General features: G+C 42.4%; 1 long non-coding RNA gene across 6 annotated transcripts in view; it reads right to left on the bottom strand.

Annotated features, from left to right (window-relative positions):
• Positions 1–3607: 3607 nt before the first annotated feature.
• Positions 3608–19726, bottom strand: part of LOC149970794 (uncharacterized) — a 106970-nt gene continuing 90851 nt past the window's right edge. For 4 of the 6 annotated variants that reach the window (XR_016492882.1, XR_016492880.1, XR_016492881.1 and 1 more), the window contains one exon: positions 16293–19203. This is a non-coding gene — a long non-coding RNA (uncharacterized LOC149970794). Of the gene's footprint in view, positions 3681–11250; positions 13805–16292; positions 19204–19726 lie in introns of those variants that run through there. The other 2 variants (XR_016492885.1, XR_016492883.1) reach the window with 2 other exon arrangements.

Raw genomic sequence — 19726 nt, 5'->3', positions numbered from 1 at the left:
GGCTCCCGATTGGCGCAGCGGTCTAAGGCACTGCATCTCTACAGTCCCTGGTTCGAATCCAGGCTGTATCACATCCGGACGTGATTGGGAGTCCCATAGGGTTGCGCACAATTGGCCCAGTGGGTTTGGCCAGGGTAGGCCGTCATTGTAAATAAGAATTTGTTCTTAACTGACTTGCCTAGTTAAATAAAAGTTAAATAAAATAATAAATATGTCACCTAGTGTTATCTGAGAATATGCCCCCATAAAGAAAATGAGAATTAAAAACAGGTTCAGCACCTGGTTCAACCGTGATCTTTGAACCAGGGGCTCGGGACACGCATACTCAGGCTGACTTGCTATCGTTCAGGCAAATGAGAAATAAGTGCACTCAGGCTATCAGGTAAGGCCAAAGTTAGTTACTTTAAGGAGCAGTTCTCTCGCTGTGGGTCTAACCCCAAGAAGTTCTGGAAAACGGTTAAAGACCTGGAGAATAAATCCTCCTCCTCACAGCTGCCCATGTCCCTTAATGTTGATGATGTGGTTGTTAATGACAAGAACCACATGGCTGAGCTCTTTAATCACCACTTCATTAAGTCAGGATTCCTATTTGACTCAGCCATGCCTCCTTGCCCATTCAACATTTCCTCATATCCCACCCCTTCTAATGTGACTATCCCCCGATGCTTTTCCCTCTTTGTCCCCTGCCCCACTACAAAGTTTCTCACTGCAGACAGTCACTGAGTCCGAGGTGCTAAAGGAGCTCCTTAAACTTGACGCCAAAAAAACATCTGGGTCAGATGGTTTAGACCCTTTCTTCTTTAAGGTTGCTGCCCCTATCATCGCCAAGCCTATCTCCGACCTTTTTAACCTGTCTCGCCTTTCTGGGCAGGTTCCCATTGCTTGGAAGGCAGCCACAGTTTGTCCTTTATTTAAATGGGGAGATCAAGCTGATCCTAACTGTTATAGGCCTATTTCTATTTTGCCCAGTTTATCAAAAGTGTTGTGAAATCTTGTCAACATTCAACTGACTGGGTTTCTTGATGTCCATAGTATTCTCTCGGCTATGCAATCTGGTTTCCGCCCAGGTTAAGGATGTGTCACTGCAACCTTAAAGGTCCTCAATGATGTCACCATTGCCCTTGATTCTAAGCAATATTGTGCTGCTATTTTCATTGACTTGGCCAAAGCTTTTGACACCTGCTAATGGGTATTGGTGTTGTCACGCCCTGACCTTAGAGATCCTTTATTCTCTATTTTGGGTGAGGTCGGGGTGTGACTAGGGTGGGCATTCTAGTTTTGTTATTTCGATTTTGGCCTAGTATAGTTCCCAATCAGAGGCAGCTGTCTATCGTTGTCTCTGGTTGGGGATCATATTTAGGCAGACTTTTCCCACTTGTTTGTTGTGGGATCTTGTTTTTGTGTAGTTGCTGTTGAGCACTGCATTTACTTCACGTTTCGTTTGTTCTGTATTGTTTTGGTGAGTTTCATTTATTAAACATGTGGAACTCTACGCACGCTGCGCCTTGGTCCGTTTATTCATCCAACGATCATTACAGAAGATCTCACAACCCCAGGACCAAGCAGTGGGCCCAGGAGGAGCAGGTATCCTGGGCTTGGGAGGAGATCCAGGAGTTAAGGACATCCTGGACTTGGGAGGAAGTAATGGCAGGAGACGAAAGCCTACCATGGAAGCAGGCGGAAGCAGCGAAGGAAGGTCAGCGACGACACCGGGGTTCGCGGTCACGACGTAGGCCCAAGAAGCAGCCTCCTTTTGGGGGACACGGGGTGGTCGGTAGAGCCGAGGTGTGAACCAGAGCCAGTCCACATGGGGTGGTCGGCGGAGCCGAGGGGTGAACCAGAGCCAGTCTGGGAGAGGAAGGTGAACTTGGAGGGGAGTGAAGTGAGAGAATCAGAGACAGTCAGTGACTTGATGGGGAAATTGGAGGAGAGAGTTATGAGAGAGCTGTAGTGTTGGTGCATGAGGCACGACATTCGCCCTAAGGAGCGTGTCCTCAGTTTAATGCCACCTGAGTCAGCTCTCCTTACTCGTCCTGAGGAGCGTGTCATCTGTTCGGTACCATGTGTGCCGGTTCTACGCACCGTGTCTCTAGTGCACCTCCAAAGCCCAGTACGTCCTGTGCCAGCTACCCGCACTTGCCGTGCTAAGGTTGTCATCTGTCCAGGACACGTTGTGCCAGCTCTACGCTCCAGACCTCCAGTGTGCATCCACAGCCCAGTACGTCCTGTGCCGGCTCCACGCACCAGGCCTCCTGTGCGTCTCCCCAGCCCAGTACATTCTGTGCCGGCTCCACGCACCTGGCCTCCGGTGCATCTCCCCAGCCCGGTACGCCCTGTGTCAGCTCCATGCACCAGGCCTCCAGTGTGTCTCCCCAGCCTGTTACGCCCTGTGCCAGCTCCACGCACCAGGCCTCCAGCGACGGTCTGCAGTCCGGAGCCTCCTGCGACGTTCTACAGTCCGGAGCCTCCAGCGACGGTTCCCAGTCCGGAGCCCCCAGCGACGGTTCCCAGTCCGGAGCCTCCAGCAACGGTTCATGGCCCGGAGCCTCCTGTGATGATCCATGGCCCGGACCCTCCTGTGGTGATCCATGGCCCAGAGCCATCACAACAGGACCAAGCAGCGTGCCCAGGAGGAGAGGGTAACATGGGCTTGGGAGGAGATTCTGGATGGGAAGGGATCCACAAGGAAAGCTCAAAAGACAGCCCAAAACTTATTTTGGGGGAGGCACACGGGGTGGTCAGCGGAGCTAAGGTGTGAACCAGTGACAACATGGGAGTTGGTAGAGAGGTGGTCGGTCGACCCAAGGAGAGAGCCAGAACTCACCTGGGAGTCAATGGAACAGTGCGAGGATGGATACCGGAGAATGTAGTATGCGGTAACGCAGGAGTTTGGAGGAGCGTGTTACCAGTCCGGTGCAATCTGTGCTGGTCCCAAGCATCAGGCCTCCAATGCGCCTCCCCAGTCCGGTACGTCCTGTGCCTGCTCCTCGCACTCGCCCAGATGTACGCCTCCACAGCCCAGTACGTCCTATGCTAGCTCCTCGCACTCGCCATGCGAAGTGTGTCATCGTTCCGGTACAATTTGTGCCGCCTGTATGCACCAGGTCTCCAGTGCGCCTCCACAGCCCAGTGCGTCCTGTGCTAGCTCCCTCAGACTTGCCGTGCGAGGTGTGCCATCGTCCGGAACCTCCAGCTCCATGGCCAGAGCCTTCCCCTGCGCCGATGCCCAGTCTGAGCACGGTGTCCAGTTCAGCTCCAAGGCCAGTCTTCTTCTGCATTGGTGCCCAGTCCATGCACAGCGTCCAGTCCCGCTCCATGGCGGGAGCATTCCCCTGCGCCAATGTCCAGTCCTAATACTGCGTCCAGTCCCGCTTCATGGCAGGAGCCCTCCTCTGCGCAGATGCCCAGTCCAGACACGGCATCCAGTCCTGCTCCATGTCAGGAGTCTTCCTCTGCACCGATGTCCAGGCCAGGGCCGTTGTACAGTTTTGCTCCATGGCAGGAGCTTTCCTCGGCATCTAGGTCCAGTCCAGGCACAGTGTTCAGCCTGGGTCCATTGCTGAATCCGCAGGATGAGCGGGTTCTTCGGCCCGCACCAGAGCCGCCCCCGATGCTGGCGGATCCGTGGAATGAGTGTTTTCTTCGTCCCGCACCAGAGCCACCTCCAATGCTGCCGTTATCTGAGAATATGTTAGAAGTGTGACATGTGAGGTGAATGCAGAGATAGGAGGCATGCCTGGATAACTTGTAAAATAAATCCATCTAAAACAAATTAAACATTTTCTTGTTTAATAGTTTCAACAGTCACACTTGTACTCAATGATCATGTAACAGATCGATAATACACATATCCCAGTTGATATAACAATTCCCTTCCAGCTAGCTTACCCAATGGCGGAGTCCCAAATGGCAACGTATTCCCTATGTAGTTCATTACTTATGACCAGAGCCCTATTTGGCACTGTATAAGGAATAGGGTGCTATTTGAAACGCATCAATGTCTTTCTAATTAGGATGCCCACCACAGGCGCTGGCAGAGCCAGGCTAATATATTACAATGTTGAATGGTAGTCTGAAGTCAGAGCACACCCCTACTGATCCCTACCCCCAGGCTCACAGACTGGCTCTTCAAAACCCCTCTCTGGTCCATGCCCCAGCGCACTGTGGAGAATCTACAGTTATCGCCTCAACAGGAAATGGCAGTGCCATTAGATTACAAATAGTGGGACCATCCTTGGGAACATTAGAAACAGTTTAAGTTTTAGTTTAAGTTTAGCATCAGCCAACTAAAATTGTTGAGATAGTTGCACGTGATCAAAAGCTACATGTTAGCTGTTTTCATTACATAACCTGGCACATTAAGCCATATACTAACTTCTTCAGCTTATTAAAATCGTTGACATAGTTGGACATGATCCAACACTTGTTCATGGAAGTGTCCTTAAGAGAAGTCAAATGGCACGATCTGCTATCCAAAGTTACTTAAACATGCAAGAAATGTCAACTGGATCATTAGCAGTGTAGCCAGCCTGTCTCCTGGTACTATTCACTGTTTGTAGCAAGTTTCAATCCCAGGTGAGATATAGTTTTTTTCTTTGAAATGTAGAATTACATTTATTGTGATGTTCTGAAAGGAAGTTCAACCAAAACCGTGTAAATGAAGATTAAAAATCTATTTAATGAGTTTCTAGGTGTCCCTTTTGCAGACCGACACATAGGCTACTGCTATACAGGGGTGTAATGCTGCCGATGCCAGAGCAACGCTCCACCGCTTTTCAGAATGGTGCTCGTTTAATTAATAAAGTTTGGATTAAAGCGTAATCATTTTCTCGCAAGATCACTTATTGATGAATTACTATTTTACTAACATACCAAATATAATAGCATACTGTAGTATAATGCTACTGTTTGACCAAAAACACCACTTAATTTCTTATGTGGGCTACAATTACATGTACAGCGTTTTAAGGTTAAGGTGTTTTCACATCTTTAGAACAACTGATCTAAGTCCTCTTTAAAGTGAACTCGGGTAAAAAAAAAGCTAAATAACTCAGTTCTCTTTTTATTCACACTGCCCTTGCTTATGAATTAGGACTCAACTCTTTTGGCAGTTCACTTCACTTATTTTGTGGTCTGAGTCCTCTTTGCATTCACATTGCTATGTTTAGAAAGGAACCAATTATTTTTTTCAACATTTCCTCAATGCACTCTGGGTTTTAGCAGGGGTTTTTACAGTGCAGGACAAGCCATCCCATCAGAATGTGTTCTCGGACAGCTAGATATACCTACTTACATTTTCGAAGCTAATAGATTGCATTTAGCTAAAAGATGAGACATAATAATTGTAATTAGAAGATAATATTATGATGTAAATATAATTGGTAACAGAATAAATAGCAGAAGAATAACTGCAGATTAAATCATGCTGTAATTGAAAATTGTACACCCCGTGAAGGCTGCTGCCCCTTTAAGAGCTAGAATAGATTCTGTACCCTATGTTGTGATTCTCACCAAGTATGTTGTTGTCTTCTCACACTATTCAAACCCCGAAATCAAAAGAACAGTATGGAGATCTCTTAGCCCATAGATCAGTTATTGCAAACAAATCATCTTGAACTAAAAATTACACATATTTTGAATTTCTGTGCAACCTTGAAAAATTGCTAATCAATATCCAAAAACCGCACACGTGTTTTCATCGTCAGCTTTTCTCTTTCGTGGCACCAATATGAGGGATTATAGTAGGGGAAATGGTGTTGTGTTGCAGTAGTCTAGTGTGTGGTGCGGGAATAATGACAAGCGGACATGGGGAGTTTTGTGTTTACAATGCCCTAATAAAGGGAACTAGACTGCGCAATTCAAGCGAACCGAACAAAGACCACCTATGACAATTAAGCCAACAGCACTGAGTTCAAAAACATTGTCTGAAAGGAACCAAGTGTGAAAACACCCTTATATGCATTATTATAACCATCCATTTCGTCATATATGCATCATTTTAATCGAGCATCTGTATTGACAACCGGCAGTGAACAGTTCCTTTAAAAAAAAGTTTGACAGGAGGGGGGCTCGAAGGCACAGCTAAAGTGAACGTGAAACGAATAAGCAAAAACTTTCGGATTTTGTCCTATATGCGAAAACAAGTTTTGTCTAATGTAACGTTAGTAAGTAGCCTAGTCAAGGATGTAACGATCATGCAATGTTGGTACTCTACACTTGAAACAGACCAAGTGAATGGAAACAAAAGTCAACTTGAATTTGGACATTTAAAGATATCTTTCTGGTGGCCAAGTTGACCATAAAAAAACTAACATTTGTTTGTGGATGAAGTTTAAAATCATTGATAATCTGATGCAACATTTGTTACAGGATAATAATCGCTGCCACCTGGTGAGATTAGCATAGGGCTAAATGTGCCAAGTTATAAACACAGCAAAAAAAGAAATGTCCTCTCACTGTCAACTGCGTATATTTTCAGCAAACTTAACATGCATAAATATTTGTATGAATATAACAAGACTCAACAACTGAGACATGAACTGAACAAGTTCCACAGACATGTGACTAACAGAAATGTAATAATGTGTCCCTGAACAAAGGGGAGGTCAAAATCTAAAGAAACAGTCAGTATCTGCTTTGGCAACCAACTGCATTAAGTACTACAGTGCATCTCCTCCTCATGGACTGAACCAGATTTGCTAGTTCTTGCTGTGAGATGTTACCCCACTCTTCCACCAAGGCACCTGCAAGTTCCCGGACATTTCTGGGTGGGATGGCCCTAGCCCTAGCCCTCACCCTCCAATCCAACAGGTCTCAGACGTGCTCAATGGGATTGAGATCCGGGCTCTTCGCTGGCCTTGGCAGAACACTGACATTCCTGTCTTGCAGGAAATAACACACAGAACGAGCAGTATGGCTGGTGGCATTGTCATGCTGGAGGGTCATGCCAGGATGAGCCTGCAGGAAGGGTACCACATCAGGGAGGAGGATGTCTTCTCTGTAACGCACAACATTGAGATTGCCTGCAATGACAACAAGCTCAGTCCGATGGTGCTGTGACACACCGTCCCAGACCATGACGGACCCTCCACCTCCAAATCGATCCAGCCTCTCTCAGCCTATTGCGGACAGTCTGAGCACTGATGGAGGGATTGTGCGTTCCTGGTGTAACTCGGGCAGTTGTTGTTGCCATCCTGTACCTGTCCCGCAGGTGTGATGTTCGGATGTACCGATCCTGTGCTGATGTTGTTACACGTGGTCTGTCACTGCGAGGACAATCAGCTGTCCATCCTGTCTCCCTGTCTTAGGCGTCTCACAGTACGGACATTGCAATTTATTGCCCTGGCCACATCTGCAGTCCTCAAACCTCCTTGCAGCATGCCTAAGGCACGTTCACGTAGATGAGCAAGGACCTTGGGCATTTTTTTTCCAGAGTCAGTAGAAAGTCCTCTTTAGTGTCTTAAGTTTTCATATCTGTGGCCTTAATTGCCTACCGTCTGTAAACTGTTAGTGTCTTAACGACCGTTCCACAGGTGCATGTTCATTAATTGTTTATGGTTCATTAAACAAGCATTGGAAACAGTGTTTAAACCCTTTACAATGAAGGTCTGTGAAGTTATTTACATTTTCACGAATTATCTTTCAAAGACAGGGTCCTGAAAAAGGGACGTTTCTTTTTTTGCTGAGGTTATAATGGATACAGCTAACATCTAGTCTTTGATCACGTGTACTACTTTTAATTGACTGATGCTTGAACTAAAACTAATATTTAGTCCATTTTTTGTATCTGATTTAATCCTGATGTGACCTAAATGCATTATTTGACATGCCTGAGGCACATTCTACTCCGCTGCTTATGGTGACGCAGAATTTCTTAAATCAAAGTCGTTGTTGTTGTGGGTGAGTTCAGAAAAGCTGCATGTACCAAAATATATGTTTTTTAAGCCCTAAAAGTGGGAGTCACTGGCTCTTGAACTGTTACACCACACACACACACACACACACACACACATACACACACACACACACACACACACACACACACACACACACGCACACGCACACACACACACACACACACACACACACAGGCATACGGATGGCTGAACAACAGTTGGGCTGGTGGAAAGTTAATAGATGCATACACCACGGTATTAACATACCGGCTAGGCCAGAGCCTTCTCATGCATTTATAAACTCGAGAAAGTATGTTGAATGGCTTGAGTTCATTTCAAATGTTTATCAATGAATTCACAAAGCAGCGTATTACAGTCTCAATTAAGCCATCAGCCAGTATATCCAGACTAATTAAGGATATACACATTATACAGGTAATTATTAAGTAATCACAGATATGTGTCTACTCTAAGTTGTGTCCTAAATACACTACATGACCATAAGTATGTGGACACCTGCTCGTTGAACATCTCATTCCAAAATCATCAGCACTAATATGAGGTTGGTTCCCCCTTTGCTGCAATAACATCCTCCACTCTTCTGGGAAGGCTTTCCACTAGCTGTTGGAACATTGCTGCAGGGACTTCAGCCATTAGTCAGGTCAGGCACTGATGTTGGACGATTGGGCCTGGCTTGCAGATGGCAGTCCAATTCATCCCAAAAGTGTTCGATGGGGTTGAGGTCAGGGCTCTGTGCAGGCCAGTCAAGTTCTTCCACACCAATCTCAACAAACAATATCTCTATGGACCTCGTTTTGTTAACGGGGCATTGTCATGGTGAAACAGGAAAGGGCCTTCCCCAAACTGTTGCCACAAAGAAGCACAGAAACATCTAGAATGTCATTGTATGCTGTAGCGTTAAGATTTCCCTTCACTTGAACTAAGGGGCTTAGTCTGAACCATGAAAAATTGCCCCAGACCATTATTCCTCCTCCACCTAGCTTTACAGTTGGCACTATGCATTTGGGTAGGTAGTGTTCTCATGGCATCCGCCAAACCCAGATTCACCTGTTGGACTGCCAGATGGTGAAGCATGATTCACCACTCCTGAGAACGTGTTTCTACTGCTCCAGTGTCGAATGGCGGCGAGATTTCCACCTCTCCAACCGATGCTTGGTATTGTGCATGGTTATCTTAGGCTTGTGTGCAGCTGTTCTTGTATAGTTCTTGTGCCGGTGTTGCTTCCAGAGGCAGTTTGGAACTCTGTAGTGAGTGTTGCAACTGAGGACAGATGATTTTTACATGATTCAGCACCTGGCGGTCCCATTCTGTGGGCTTGTATGGCTAACCACTTCGCGGCTGAGCCGTTGTTGCTCCTAGACGTTTCCACTTAAGTGAAAATGCCCGAGAAGCCGGGGTTTGGAGGATATATTGGCATGGGTGTTGTTAGGCCCGAGACGGCTTACCGACATATTTAAATAATGATTGACATATTTTAATTAAAAACATTATTTTGATTAATTTATTCATACTATTTCATCCTGCCGCAAGATATGGTCCCGACACAAATCTACGGTTGCTACCCAAGCTGGCTGGTCGTTCGTTCTATCCGTTCGGTTGCCAGAGATGCAACCCATGTGTTCAGTCTTTTTGATTTGTATCTATGGACGTGACCCAGTCTTTTGTTCTAAAGGTTCCATTGCCATACTGGCTGGCAACATTTTTATCCCTTGCTTGCTAGCTAGCCAACTACGACTAACTTACAGTCACGTTCAACAGCGCAGCCAGAATAACAACAGTAGCTGCATTTGCATTTGTTTAATCTTTTTTATAGTGACATTTACTTGGATACAGCCATAACAATGAGCTAATAAGGTGTGATTTACCCTGGCATAGAAAATGCGCTCTCTCATCAGGACACTGTTGTTCAGAGGAGCTAGCCAACAACACAGCTAACACAATCACTTTAAACTGAAGCTGGAAAGACTGCAAACTAGCTGCACTTCATTTTGTAACAAAAAAATGTTTTATTGAAATTTCTTTGTATATATCTAATGATGCCAGCTGATTCATGATTTCGACTGGCTGAGAAACGTTGCCTACCTTTCTGCCTCGTCCTGACTCCCGACATTCATTACTATGGGCAACCAGGAGGTTGAATTTGAATATTGAAACAATATTGAAAATGTCAGACAGATAGAAAGCAAGGTTTATACAAATCTCCTCTGTTGAAAACTAAATGTTAGTCTAAAAGAAATGTGAGATAAGGTCTAGATGCTTTTTATAGTGGAGATCAAGTTTATTAATTGCCTGGCTGGGCTGATGAGACAGTGGATTGCGGACTCAGATGGAACAGGGTGAATAGGCATTTTAACGTAATAGATTTAGCCAGTGGTAACTTGTGGAATAGACACCAGCTGGAATGCAGTTTTAACCAATGAGCATTCAGGATTAGACCCACCCGTTGTATAATTCCCAATAACAGCACTTACAGTTGACCGGGACATTTCAAGCATTGCAGACATTTGATGAACGGACTTGTTGGAAAGGTGGCAACTTATAACGGTCTCACGTTGAAAGTCACTGAGTTCTTCAGTAAGGCCATTCTACTGCCAATGTTTGTCTATGGAGATTTCATGGCTGTGTGCTCGATTTTATATACCTGTCAGCAATGGGTGTGGCTGGAATAGCTAAATCCACTCATTTTAAAGGGTGTCCACATACGTTTGTGTATATAGCATATATTTAAGTGACCACCATGTTGACCTACTTATTAACCAAAGTCTGATGGTTTTAATTTAGATTACTGTGCTGATAGGGATACAATGGTAAACATGCAGTTATGGATAAGTGTTTGATAGTACACATGGGTCTTTCTATAAACTAGGGTACCAGTGAGGATTTCCTATTCTGGACAACTTGTTACAGCTCTTGATAAGTTATTGATAATAATCTGCACATTCTTTTCATGTAATTACGTTAAGATATAAGGGAGGATCATAGCTATTTTCAATCAAATTCACGAGTTGATTTATAACCTATGGATCTGTCCAAAACCGCTAAATTAACATAGCAATCAAAAAATAATGACATGGGACTATCAGTGACTGACAAAACAAGAGAAAAACTTCTGATGAACCACATTTCGAAATTGCACCTTGTGTATTCTGCTATTTTAACTCGCAACAGTAAACAGAGACCCAGACAGAGATCTTAGTCAGTCTCACTCAGATATCATGTTTAAACTGCAAACATTTCTCTCCACACTATGTGAGTATGTAGTATGACTATTCCCTTGAATTATTCTGGATATAATGACAACAAATGACATAGCCTAGAACCCTTATTCACAATATAAAAAATAATAATATTTTTATTTAACCTTTATTTAAATAGGCAAGTCAGTTAAGAACTAATTCTTATTTACAATGACGGCCTACCCCGGTCACACCCGGACGACGTTGGGCCAATTGTGCACCTCCCAATGGGACTCCCAATCACGGCTGAATGTGATACAGCCTGGATTCAAACCAGGGACTGTAGTGACACCTCTTGCATTGAGATGCAGTGCCGTAGACCCCTGCACCACTCGGGAGTATTTTTAAAACGTTTAATTTAACCTTTATTTATACAGGTTTTTCTCATCTCTTTTCCAAGAGAGACCTGGTCCAATAGCAGCAGGGGGAACAAAGTTTCAGACAAAACAGCTTACATACACTAACACAACGTTACACAAAACTATAGACACACATACAGTACAACAATGACATATTACATCAAAAAAACATGAATGTCTTGACTAAAAAACAGCTGTCCTAAAGACAATTACACTCTTCTCTGATATTGACATCAATCAAGTGTTTAAACTCCACCAACAAGACAAGATCATCAAATGTTTTAATTTTCAGGAGAGAATTCCAGGACCACAGAGCTGAGTAAATAAAAAATATTTATACCATGACCTGTACTAATTTGTGGTACTGTTAAAAGCAAATGAGAATGGGACTGTAATTGATCTGGTAATGACATAAAATGACACATTTTGTTTTTCATGTTACACCTGCACATTTAAACAATACAAGGGGCTTGAAGTAGCCTACTTTAACTTGAATATGGAGCTCAGATATTCAAGTACTGGAATAGGCCTACATTTGCTCAATTTGGTGCTTGAAACTTCCTTGTAATTATTGGAGCCAATTTAAAGGTTCCACTGCTCCCTTATAATTATCTGTGATTTCATTTTTGATCAGTTTTTGTGAGAGATGTGGCCACTTTAGTTTGTTTCCCGACTCTTCAATTGAAAGGAGGTTGCGCTAATGTTTTGCGATGAACCACTTGCGGTTATTATGAGACGACGACATCTAATGTTGGCTTCAACTTGTCTTTCCATACAAATCCTTCCACTAAAAAAGGAAACTGGTTTTTGATCACTTTCTCATAAAAACATTGATGGTGAGATTCAAATGGTGAGATGAATGCTACCGATATGCATGGGTTTATTCTGTGTGCCTGTGTCGGCCACATCATGCATGCATCCAATCTATTTAGTCAGGCAATGTCAACATTATTCTTATATATTTTAGAATGTAACTATAACTTGTATATCAATGCATTGGCAGAGCCTAAAAAAAACATTATTATTCAAGTGGTAATGACCTACCTTTTTGACACTTTTGGCATGCTTTTTTATTAGGCCCTATGTACAATTATATAAATCCTACAATTGTATTACACTGAGGTCCTTAAAAATTACAAAAGTGTTTGAAAAAGACCTTGAAAGTCATTGAATTTGACTTGCCTATGTCTGTATGAACCCTGCTTAAATGATGTATGGTCCTAGTCCTATGTTGTTGTATAAAGTTGGTGGAGTTATCGGTCAATTTGCATATATTCCTCTAAATACACATGTGAAACTGCATGAAAATCCTTTTTAGTTTTGTTTCAAACCATCTAGAAATGTCCCATTGTCACACATTGGCCCCATTATTAATAAAAACACCCACATACGGTACGTCAACAGCCAAGCTTTCTACTGACCTGTTTAAGAGCTTAATATGGAAAATAACACTTGAATGCTAAGTTTGTATGCTGCACAGACTGTTCATTATCTACTACTGCTGCTATAAAACCATTCAAACACCCAACAGTATGTTATCTTGGACAAATGAACACGCGAGGCTTTGGATATTTCCCTGTTTAAACAAGAAATAATGTGTTTTTACATCTAAATAAATAAATAAAAACATAGTAATGATGTGTGTGTGGTAACAAAGAAGCTGTACAAACCAAGGTGTGGTCACAGAGATATTACATAATGTGGTCAACATGGCTGTTGTTGCTTTTCTCAACCCAAAGGACTGTTCTCCATTAATATTTTAGAGGATTCACCCTAAGATTAGGACAGCAAACCATAACCCGCCTTAAATCAGTAACAGCATATTGGCTAGGGTTTATGCTTTCTACCAGCAAAGACAAGTCAAGGAGTATATCGTGTGATAAGGTTGAATAAGTAGTACAGATCTTGTCAGGCACTCTATTTATGTACCATAATGGCCTACTGTAAATCTTTACTGTATGTAGGCCTATGGAAACCTGTACTCATATATCAGTAAACAGAGCATTGTTTTGAGTACACACCACCATTAGAACGACTCCGACGGCTATACCCATATACTTTCCCTGTTTTTTTCAACTGCGTTTGTAGCATGTTATCAAAGCTGTATCCCCTCCAGAATTCCCCAGATAGTCATCGTTGAGGAGAGAGGCAGTGACTAGTGGGACTCTGTGACGAGTGGGACTTGCTGAGCGCAGATAATCGCTGGAAATGACCCAGCAGCCGGCTCCTCAGACAGAATGCGATTTCCACTGTCAGCAAGAGCAGTGGCCGGTAGCGACCTGGGGCGACATCACTACAGCAGGGGGAGAAATGTATTAGACACGCATCTCAATAGACTTTGTCATGTCACATTTACTAAGAGAATGCAGGGGTAAAACAGGGGGAAGGACAAGGCATTCTACAAAGGAAGAACAAGGTTAAGTAAACCTTGTTTAGGAATGTGTCAGGACTCTTTTTTGATTAAAACTGAGTCTCTGAGTCTGTGTGCAGCCAGTCCAGCAGTGGGTCTGTTTTGAGCCAGAGTAATATTCCTTTTCTGAGAAACTCAAGAGAGTTGATTTTCTTTCACAGTACATGCTCGATCCACTTGTCCAAAATTGTTTCATGTCCATGTTTTTTTAGACAGATGTTGATTGTTCAGGAGTTCTAAAATATACACCTGTACCCATCAAACAAACCATTGGTGCATTATAAAACTCCATTCTTTCCCCTCCTCATACTGCACAGACAGGGATTAATCGACCCCCCTCCACTGCCACAGATGGACTTTGTATGCCAGCCAACTGGTATTAAATCCTCTGTGTCATACTGTACTATTCATCAACACGTCTCCAAGCCTCTATCCGTGAGAACTCACACCAGACCCACAACATGCTTACAATGGAACCAACACACAAACAAGCGGGGCTGTAGCTGTCAGCCTGTGGCACATTCAGCACTGTATAACACATTAGTAGGGTCTTTGAGTTTGCCCTCTGATGATAATTCTGAAATCTGGGTTTTTTGCCATTAATCTAGCTGCAATACTCTTTGCCAAGGGGATTACTGAGGGACAATTTCAAGAGGAACGAAAGATGTAATGCGCCGCCTAAGCCGCGGATCTATTAAAAGCCAAACGGTCCTGTCACTTAACACATAGGCCTTACTGCACAGTTGCCAAGTATTTCATAAATAAGTTGATGATGAATTTTACTAAGAGAAAACAAGAACATTTCCTCACCCACCCCCCTTGTCCGTCAGATAAAAATCCCTTTCACAGTGCCTGTGGTTTGGGGATTTAATGACATACAGTAAAACCCATGACCTGATGTAAAATCTGAACAGAACTGCAAGTAAACACATCCCCAAAATGTATTAATACAGTACAGCTTAGCAAAGGATAGTAGCTAAAGGAAAAAACCTATTTGAAAATTGATATTGTTTTGACACGTCCTCCTTTTAGAAATAGTATACTATAGGTTCTTTGAGGTGTTGATGGGGTGTAAATCTAAATCCATGGTATATAATCCCTTAACACGCCACCTTAATGGCCCCCCACTGAGCAGTTTAAAAACAGCAAGGCAATAATAGGCTACAATATGAGGCACCGCAAAGGACCACAGTTTACAGTCCTAAGGGGCACAATGACTGGGAGAAGGACTCCAAATACAATGTTAGAGTTTTCAATTGATCGTCTAGCGGGATGTGAGTTGTCAGTTGTCTCTCAAATGAACCTTTTACTGCGGTGGCCTAAATCAGGGTCACACAGAGTGTTTCTTGGTAGTCTTAAGCAAATCTACTTTGAACAAAAGTATACACCTCACAAGGTTATGGGCTTAAAAAGACACCTGTGCCATGTCAGATATAGAGTTTGAAATATATTCACTTTTGAGTTTGCTTCCCAATATTACACTTTATATACATCATAGAAGACTGAAATATAACCGGCATATCAGACAAAACATCTCTAGCCTACCTACGTGATGCAATCCTGCACTCTACAGCTGACTCAATGCAAAATCACTGCTCCCTGGTCTGACACTATGACATTACTGTCTCTCTCTTCTCTTCTTGTCTGTCTCAAGCCTTTTTTACAGTAGACTGTCATTCAGCCTTCCAAAATCCTCTACCTTCCCAGCCAAAACAAAAGATGGTTTACTTACAACAGTGACTACTACTATATCATAACCACATCCCCTTCCAACTAGGGCTGGGCGATATGGCTTAAAACCCATGGGCGATTCACAATATATACAGTATATCTCAATTGTTTTAATGTTTTCTCTAAATAAGAGTTTAAAACACTCAGCAATAATATAATGAATTCAGAGCTTGGTAAATTATACCGAGGCTGAATATATGCCTTCCACAACCATAAGACCCACTAATAATTCAATTATTTTATCCTGCTTTTTTTTTGCAATAATCACTGATCTGACTTTCAGGTCTGTCAATAAAAATGCAATTTTTGTGAAAATGTTTACCAGAACCATGCATAATGCACATTCACTAATAATGTAGCAGACATTATAAACCATCTCTCAAGCACAAGCCCATGTCCTAGTGAGTAGCCAGCTAATATTTATATTTCAAATTTAGCCAACTTGGATGTTGGTATAATTTTACAAGCTCTGAATTCTTCTGTCCATCTCCAACTGTTTGAACAGCATGCCAGCCTGTCCACTTTGTTCAGATGTTGAAATCAAGTGGCCTACCTTATTTCTTAGAATGAGAACGAGTTGCCAATTCCTTATATAATTGTTTTACGCTTTTGAACATTTATAAAACACAGACTAAACAGCTAGTATAACAATCTTTATTTGACCAAAATGCTGCTAGCGATATATGGTACCGTAATGCGTGCGCACGACAAACTGAGCATACATTTTCCAGAGTGAATGTTCATTGGTATATCCGTTTAAGTAGTGTCTGCTCTGCTAGAAATTTGAGGAGTCTAAACATAAACAGGGTATGGTTCGAAAGGTTAACTTCCCCTCTATTACAGTAAAATAATGTCTCCATGTGTTTTGGTGTCCATATGACTGATTCTGTTGGTCCAAACCTGAAATGCAAATAGCGAGTTGAAACTGTTTGTCAAAGAGGAAGAAGCAATCTGTCATCTTTATTGTTGTGAGTGTTAGGGGGAGGGGCTTGAGAGGTTTCACTCTCTCCAAAACCTGTCCAATATCAGTATTGATCGAGATAGCTGCCTAAAGCTTAAACGTACGTATCGTTTTTATATTTTTTTATTGAACCTTTGTTTTACAATAACAAATTATTATTTGCAATGACTGCCTACCCGAGCCAAACTCTCCCTAACCAGGACGACGCTGGGCCAATTGTGTGCCGCCCTACGGGACTCCCCATTACGTCCGGTTGTGATACAGCCCACTATCGAACCAGGGTCTGTAGTGATGCCTCTAGCACTGCGATGCAATGCCTTAGTCCAGACAACTGCACCACTCTGGAGCCCTAATTATTTTGTCGTTAGGATCGTAAGAAAATCCATAGGTAAATTGTTAGGATTGTAAGAAAAGCCATGCGTGAAACATGAAACATAAACTTTAGATCTGTAAACGTACAAACCCTATGTTACGACTATGAATTAACATTTACACTTTCAATTCTTACTTTACGTTTCACTTTACTCGGCTACAGATCTTTTTTATATGTACAAACTTTTGTCAGTAATGTGGCATCTGCAAAGGACATACATTGGCTTGCGAAAGTATTCACCCCCTTGGCATTTTTCCTATTTTGTTGCCTTACAACCTGTAATTAAAACGGATTTTTGGGGGGTGTGTATCATTTGATTTACACAACATGCCTACGACTTTTAAGGTGAAAAATATTTTTTCTTGTGAAACAAACAAGAAATAAGACAAAAAATGTTTTAACTTCAGCATGCATAACTATTCACCCGCCCATAGTCATTACTTTGTAGAGCCACCTTTTGCAGTACTTACAGCTGCAAGTACCTTGGGGTATGCCTCTATAAGCTTGGCACATCTAGCCACTGGGATTTTTGCCCATTCTTCAAGGCCAAACTGCTCCAGCTCCATCAAGTTGGATGGGTTCTGCTTGTGTACAGCAATCTTTAAGTCATACCACAGATTCTCAATTGGATTGAGGTCTGGGCTTTGACTAGGCCATTCCAAGACATTTAAATGTTTCCCCTTAAACCCCTCGAGTGTTGCTTTAGCAGTATGCTTAGGGTCATTGTCCTGCTGGAAGGTGAACCTCCGTCCCAGTCTCAAATCTCTGGAAGACTGAAACAGGTTTCCCTCATCAATTTCCATCATCCATCATTCTGTCAATTCTGACCAGCTTCCCAGTCCCTGCCGATGATAAACATCCCACAGCATGATGCTGCCACCACCATGCTTCACTGTGGGGATGTTGTTCTCGGGGTGATGAGAGGTGTTCGGTATGCACCAGACATAGTGTTTTCCTTGATGGCCAAAAAGCTACAATTTAGTGTCATCTGACCAGAGTACCTTCTTCCGTATGTTTGGGGAGTCCCCTATTCGTTCCATTTTTTAATAATGGATTTAATGGTGCTCCGTGGGACGTTCAAAGTTTTTTTTTTTTTTTACAACCCAACCCTGATCTGTACTTCTCCACAACTTTGTTCCTGACCTGTTTGGAGAGCTCCTTGGTCTTCATAGTGCTGTTTGCTTGGTGGCGCCCCTTGCTTAGTGGTGTTGCAGACTCTGGGTCCTTTCAGAAAATGTGTATATATACTGAGATCATGTGACACTTAGATTGCACACAGGTGGACTTTATTTAACTAATTATGTGACTTCTGAAGGTAATTGATTGCACCAGATCTTATTTAGGGGCTTCATAGCAAAGGGGGTGAATAGACATGCACACACCACTTTTCAGTTTTTTAAAGTTTTTTTATTTAATTTTTTTAAACAAGTTATTTTTTACATTTCTCTTCACCAATTTGGACTATTTTGTGTATGTCCATTACATGAAATCCAAATAAAAATTGAGTTAAATTACGGGTTGTAATGCAACAAAATAGGAAAAACGCCAAGGGGTGTGAATACTTTTGCAAGGCAGTGTAGAGAGTATATAAAGCTACTCTAGCCCCGATGTTAGAGTTGCAATGCTAGACCTAGGCTAGACCTTTTAGGCTAGACCTATTCCGCTGTCTAAATATGCCATGCTGTGTTATTTAATGGCCATATCATGTATTTTTATAGCCGCGTGGGGTTACTGTGGTGAAAGACTTGTTCCAGTATTTGGGAACACAGACTGTAGGCCTTGGGCATTCTGTACAGTGGTCCCTCAATTAAAAGTTTAGACCGTTTGTGGTAGATGGTGGCAAATTGCATCATTCTGTCATTCTACCACACTACCACAAAGTGGAGTTAGAATGCTGATATATCGGTCGTCTAAACTTTGGCCCAAATTGACTATCTTTTCGTATTTATTTTTATTTTTAACCTCTAGGCAAGTCAGTTAAGAAAAAAACTCTTATTTTCAATGACGGACTAGGAACAGTGGGTTTACTGTCTGTTCAGAGCAACAAACTTGTCAGCTTGGGGATTTGAACTTGCAACTTCCTGGTTACTAGGCTCTAACCACTAGGCTACCCTGCCGCCCCACCCCAAACTAAAGGAGGTGTGAATGTTTCAGTCCGAGAGTCTCTCTTCTCTGGCACTTGAGTCCTGCATCACGGTGGGCTTTTGGTTTCTCTCCCTATAAAAACAGAAATAAATAATTAATAACAAACAGGCTTTATTTACCACAGTGTGAAAGAGTGATAGCCCCTCTATATAAAATGAGTTTCTGAAACACAGAGTCCTTTGCTGATGTGAAATAGAAACTGAATAAAAGAGAGTTTACTTCATGTATTTATGAAATGTACTAGTTTATTTTGGCAATTTAATATATTTGTTGAGGCTTGGCCTATTTAATAGGCTATTTTGCAGCATAAAGCTATACTTGTCAGAATCAAGCTGACTGACTCACTCATGTGTGGCTTTGGATCAAAATAAACAAGTACCAACATTCTTTCTGATAGTCTTTAATTAATAAAGCAACGTTTTGACCAAGTTAATCTGCTCATGTTGTCTGTGTTGCATTATTTGTAACACTGTGGTTAGACTGAAGAATGTAAACAAAATAAATAAAATAAATACTATTCATAATGAATAATCAGATGTGTTGTAAACTTGTCATTTTCCCTTATGACATTTTTTTGTACGATTTTATTTAATCT

The sequence above is a fragment of the Oncorhynchus mykiss genome, chromosome 28 (genome assembly GCF_057628025.1).
Source record: "Oncorhynchus mykiss isolate SJ-2025 chromosome 28, ASM5762802v1, whole genome shotgun sequence".
NCBI lineage: Eukaryota > Metazoa > Chordata > Actinopteri > Salmoniformes > Salmonidae > Oncorhynchus > Oncorhynchus mykiss.
This window is presented reverse-complemented; position numbering and strand designations above follow the sequence as displayed.